Source organism: Coptis chinensis, chromosome 4 (genome assembly GCF_015680905.1).
Source record: "Coptis chinensis isolate HL-2020 chromosome 4, ASM1568090v1, whole genome shotgun sequence".
In the NCBI taxonomy this organism is placed as follows: Eukaryota; Viridiplantae; Streptophyta; class Magnoliopsida; order Ranunculales; family Ranunculaceae; genus Coptis; species Coptis chinensis.
The window spans coordinates 82,109,893-82,115,892 of record NC_141459.1 but is presented as its reverse complement, the minus strand read 5'-3'; the positions used below and the strand labels follow the sequence as shown (position 1 = coordinate 82,115,892).

At 39.1% G+C, this 6,000-nt stretch overlaps 1 long non-coding RNA gene across 2 annotated transcripts in view; it reads right to left on the bottom strand.

Moving 5' to 3' along the window:
* Window positions 1-2,639: 2,639 nt before the first annotated feature.
* Window positions 2,640-6,000, bottom strand: part of LOC147505112 (uncharacterized) — a 41,470-nt gene continuing 38,109 nt past the window's right edge. The window contains exons 3-4 of one of the 2 annotated variants that reach the window (XR_015220538.1): window positions 3,135-3,303; window positions 2,640-2,910 (exon numbers count right to left, since the gene is read on the bottom strand). This is a non-coding gene — a long non-coding RNA (uncharacterized LOC147505112). Of the gene's footprint in view, window positions 3,304-6,000 lie in introns of both variants that reach the window. The other variant, XR_015220537.1, reaches the window with a different exon arrangement.

The following is a 6,000-nucleotide window of genomic DNA, read 5'->3' as shown; positions in this document are numbered from 1 at the left end:
TCAAAAAGTCAACCGATATATATCGTAAATATCGGATATATCGATTATATCGGCGATATAAAATTTTATATCGGAAATTCCGATATATAGCGGGGAAAAAGGGTTCTATATTCGGTGGATATATGTCGGAAATATCGATATATGTGTACCAAAATACCGATATATATCGGATATATCGGCGCCGGATATATCGGCGATATTTTGGTCCTTGTTTGGCATAAAGTCATAAACCCACGGTAGAAAGTGGAAAATTTATATACCCATTTTATGTTAAAGGTAGTGGGGATGCGGAGTATTCTCATTAAAAAAAAAAAACTAACCATGGTATATGGCCCAACTTATCCCACGGTTTTCATGTAATAATCGTGACATATACCAAGAAACCAATGACCAAAGAAATTTCCGCCGTGGTATATAAGTATTTCCCACGGTTTTTGGAATAACCGTGGTATAAACGTTCTTATTGACCGTGGTATATGTGTCATTCTGTAGTAGTGATTTTCAAAACCTTTCATTTCGAAATTTAAAATACCTTGCAAGTTTTTTTCGTTCAAAAAAATTGAACCTTAATATTCGACAATAATAAGGCTGGAGCATAGAATCATTAGGTTTGAAACGTTTGTCTTATTATTATTCATATTGTACGAAAAATAGTAGAAAACGTGTATAAATGGGTAGAAAACGGAGTACATATTGCTGGCTATGGAAATTACCCTTCAAAAACAAGTTTTATAGGCCATTGGGTCACATAAATGATGGATTTGACTGTGCAAGTTTCAGACTTTATACCAAGTAGTTTGTATGTGTTTTACATAAGACAATACATTATACTGGCATTGGAAATGGTACAAAGGAGGGGAAATAAAATTGAGGAACATTTAGGTGAGATGAAGTTGATTTTTGTAGATGTATTTTGGGGCATCACACATAGGGGTGGAACTTGGGTCGGATTAGCCCAAGCCCGATGGACTAAAACCTGATTTTTGTTGGTCCTCGGCTAACATGTCAGATATGTGGTATAGATTTGGTTTTGTAAAATAAAAACCTTACTCAGTTTTGGGTTGGGCTTGAGTTAGAATATCAAAAAACCGAAACACCTGAGCCCGTGTACATAGTACGTATATCTTTCAATCTTTCTACTCTTATAAAAAATAAAGTTGAGAATCTCTATTTTAAAGAGAATAATGCAATCAAGCTTCCCTTTCAAAGAATCAAATTTCTTTAATTTCATTAGAAGATTTCAATTTCGGTATTTTTTTGCCTCCTAATTTCAAAAAAAATCTGAGAAATTTGACCAACCCGACATAACCCAACCCAACATGAATTGGTCGGGCTAGAACTTGGGCTGAAAATTTAAAGACCGGCTAGGGCTTGGTCGGTATATTGTGATACTTTGTACTGTGCAGTAACGATACACCTCTCCAATGCCATAGATACAAGTTTTGATATGCCACGCAAAGTTGTAATTGCCGTACAACTATAAAAGTGACCACTGACCAGAAGTGAAGTTCCATAACAAATCCAAAACTAACATCACAAATTCAGAGTTTAGAAATCGGTTGCTGAATTTAAACTCGTACCTTCAGTCATTTATATATCTCTTAAGTATAACTTTCTTACTAAAGAGACTGAGCGATGTTTTTCCCTCAATGTTGCCCTTGTAGCATTCGAGCTTGTTTGGTAATAAACTAATAATGATGTATTGGGAGTAGAAGTACTTTCGGATTCAGCAGGAAATTAAAATTTTAGGTTGCTAAGATATTTGTCGGATACAAGTTGATCTCAATGTTCTGTCTAACTAATCAAATGATAGAATTGTGGATGTATAGAGGATTCTTCATATAATGGTAGAGGCCGTACAGCTTTCTGCTACTTGGTTACCAACTTATCATTGCTTAGCTGGTATTCTACAAGATAAATACATGCGCAACTCCGAATCGGAATCAAGCAGTTGCTCTCATAGGTTATCCATAATTTTGCTAATCTGAATTCATTTGAGGCATCGCAATAGTGCAAGCAATGAAGCAGGGCCTACTTTGATACAGGAAACTTTTGTTTTTGGTATTAAAACCTGCCAGATGCAAACCCTTAAAGCTTTAATATTAACTTTTTATTATTCAGGGTAATTTGGCACTTTTGTGGCAGTGGATTAGCTAGATATTTGGAACTTGCTTCCGTAGTTCCACGAGTATACTGGGACTTCACTCTTACATCCAAGTACTTGTAAGAATGATGCTCTGATGGTGTGCCTTAATTTGAATTATGTGATGTAAACTGGAAAGAATGCAGCTCAGTATGATGCACTGATGGTGTACCTTAATTTGAATTATGTGATGTAAGCTGGACATATTCTGCCCCTCTAGTATTCCCTTCGAGGAAAACAAAAGGTTATTGCCATCTTTCAAATCTTAATTCTTTTGCCATCACTTTCAGATGATACAATGTCAACTAATATAGAAACTAGAAAGTATTGCATGAGATTTACAACCAAAGATATATAATGAACTAATGAATTTGCAAAGAATGCTGGAATCACACGTTTTCGACCTATTTAAATCACTCGGTTGCTATTGCTGATAGAGTGGCAGCCAAAAGTACAAACTAGGATTGTTTACTTCTTATTCCAGTAAACGAAGCAATTTTAAAAAAATCAGCATTCCCTTACGTCAGAACTCCATTTGCAAGTGATCTTGCGAGACATTTGTAAGAAGCAAATGGAAACTCGTTCTTCTTACAACAAAAGCAGAGGAAAAAAAAATATTGGTACAATCCATAATCATATTTAAACACTTTTCAAGAGATGAAACATAAACAAAAGAATCAACCACCATACGGGGCACTTTATGAAGAAGGCATAGATTTGTAGAGATCTCGAAACAAAGCACGGTTCCCTGGGCGTGAGAATACAATCTACATCAAGACAGTAACTCAAACTCAGAGTAAAAATATAATGATTGCACTCATTGTGATGTTTCGCAATCAGAACGACTTCCACCCCCTTCAAGGAATGCTTCTTCATTTGTAAGCGCAGCTATAGGCATGGGATGAAACAAAAGCATCCAACACTTACTAAAAGTGCCTACCTATTCTAAAAAGATGCCGCCGAGAAGATAAAATAGAAATATAGTTCTCACCTCATCGAAAGCCTGAAAAACCATTCGTGCAAGTGGAGAACATGGTCCTGATGTGTCAGTCAACATCCCATCCAGCTCCCATTGGATATGCATCGTCAGGCGAGATTCCCTGAAGTAGCTGATTCTTTAATCCTGCCAACTCATGCAGATATTATGCGCGTATATACACCTGCACACATGCTCAGCTAACTCAAAGGGTCGATTCCAGAGAATACACTATTGACGTATATATGGGTTTTAGGTGGATGTGAAAATAGTTATTGTCATTGTTGGAATGGAACTCACACTATATACCTTATCAAGTTCTACGAAAGAAATTAGAACATCTATAATCTATAGATATATTATAGAGCATATGAAACTATCATTGGTGGCGCGTGATCTAACTTGTCTTCTTTGTGCTCATATCAGATAATCTTGTGTGCTAAACCATGTTTTGGAGAAAATGGTATGAACATTACTTGGGAAAGTTACCTCGGCTACTTTCCCAATCCTTTTAATGAAGTGAGATAGCACAGTTTCTTTTAATTTTCAATCATCCACTTCTATTATATTTCTGAAAAAGATCGACTGTTTGATCCTACGCCAACCTGTAGCCTGGTATCTTCAATTAGCTCAAGGAAATTCCTTGTTTCCGAAATTTCCGATACCTCCAAAATAGAACTTCATTCAGTGGAGCTAATCCAGAAGGGTATAGAGATTACTGTTTAATCCGTGAGTGTTTCTTGCACACAAGGAATAAGATGTTGAAGATTGCTCGCCTTTGCTGAAAATATAAGCCATGCATGATCCCAGGTAAAAAGATACCTTCATGTTGGAGTTATCCCTCACATGAGGAGAGAAACCGAACCGACGTAAACGGCAAACTCGACATCCGAAGTCGAGGCCAAGGCCAAGAGGGGCGCCGTCGAGCTCCAAGAACATAGGGCGACCATTCTCAAAGTGAGCGCCGCCAGTGTTCAGTCTTCAGCGACTTCGCCAGAGGCGCCAGCGCTTCAGTCTATTTTCGTGGGCTTGCTCTGATCCGCTAATTTGGTTTTGGAGATAAAACCAAAAATCAAGGTTTTGGAAAACCTAACCAACGAGAACCAAACAAGTCGGAAGGATTGGAATCGGACTAAAACAAAGAGATAACCTTTGCGAGATACAACCTCAGAAAGAGATAAGAGTGATCTAGTAAGGTGAGATCGTAAAAGGAGAGATTGTAATCTTCCTTCCCACTTTATTAAGAACCGCTCTTGTGGAAGTAGGCATCATTGGCCGAACCACGGTAAATCTTTGTGTTGTGGTTTGTTGTTTAACCGCTTTTACATTATTATTTGTTGTTGATAGTTGTTTAGCGAGTTGGGCATGTTAGTATAGGTTGTAGTTGATATTTAGATTTTGTCCGAGTTGAAGTGTGTTCATACAAGTTATCCGCGGTAGTGGGGAACCGATTGGTATTGGTATAATCCCCAACAAGTGGTATCGAGCCTTGGTTAGAATAGCCTAGGGTGTTATCCGAATCTTTGTCGGGAAGGTGTTTGATTTGAAATTCCGAGAGAGAAGATTTGAGGTTAAATAACTTGTAGAGATGGACCATTCCGTGAACACTCGTATGATGAGTCCGAATAGGAAGAACTACACCATCCGGAAAGCCAAGATGGAAGACTTGCTATATCTTTGCAAGGACTTGGCACTTCCCATTGAGAATGAGGGAGTAAAACCGGAAAAAGATCGATGAAATTTGAATGGAAAAAGCTTGACAAAAAGCTATTGGGTACATTCGACAATGGATAGACGGCGTTGTCTTTCACCATGTGCCCAAGAGACTACTGACGCCTATGGATGGAAACTTCGAAGACCTTTATGAGAGGAAGTCGGGTGGAAACAAAGTGCTAGTCGTTAAGAAGTTGCGGATTAACGAAGTACCAAGAAGGTTCTTCAATGTCCGAGCATCTTAATGAAGTACGTAATATCATCAATCGATGCATTTGATGAAGATCAATTTGGGAGACGAAGTTGAGGCTTTGTTTCTATTAGGCTCTACCGAAAGTTGGGAGACATTGCCAGTTTCTCTACATGGAGCAGCCAAGGATGGAATTGTTACCATGGAGATGGCTACCACGCCTTTGTTGAATGAGGAGACTAGAAGGAGTGCAAGAAGCAGCTCTTCTACTTTCGAGGTCCTTTTCCGCAGAAACGGGGAGAGGTCGGCGTAAAACCATCTCGTTCTAGAGGTGATTTACGAAGTAAATCTAGGGGGTGAAGCTAGAACTCCTAAGGCGCAGAGGCAATGTTACTATTGTGCCACCAAAGGCCACTTCGGATATGAGTAACGAACACGAAGAGGGATGAGAAGAATAACCGTGTACATGAAGACATGGTGCGGAGGAACGGAAACACAAAGCAGAGATACTACCGCACTAGTCGATGACCCTAGTGGGAATCAGGTCGATGTGGTGTGTCTTTGTCTTAGTACCTCATGTCGATACTGAGTGGGTGATAGATACTGAGAGCATCCTATCACGCCACACCGCGATTGACGGGATTCTTCACTACCTACGGTTGTGGTGAATATGGTGAAGTGAGGATGGGTAACGATGGCGCCTCAAGATTATAGGCATGGAGATGTTCATGTAGAAACCAATGTCGGCTACACCTTGACACTCAAGGATGTAAGACATGTCCCCGACATACGGTTAAGCCTAATTTCGGGCTGGGAAATTAGATGATGATGGCTTTGTAAACTTCGTTTGGTAGCGGGTATGGAAACCGAAAGCAGAGGTTCCATCAGTAGCAGCCGAGGAAAGAAAACTTGCTCTCTTTACAAAAAACACGGGCTAGTTTGTAAAAAAGCGTAGCGAATCTTGTGAGAAAAGAAGAA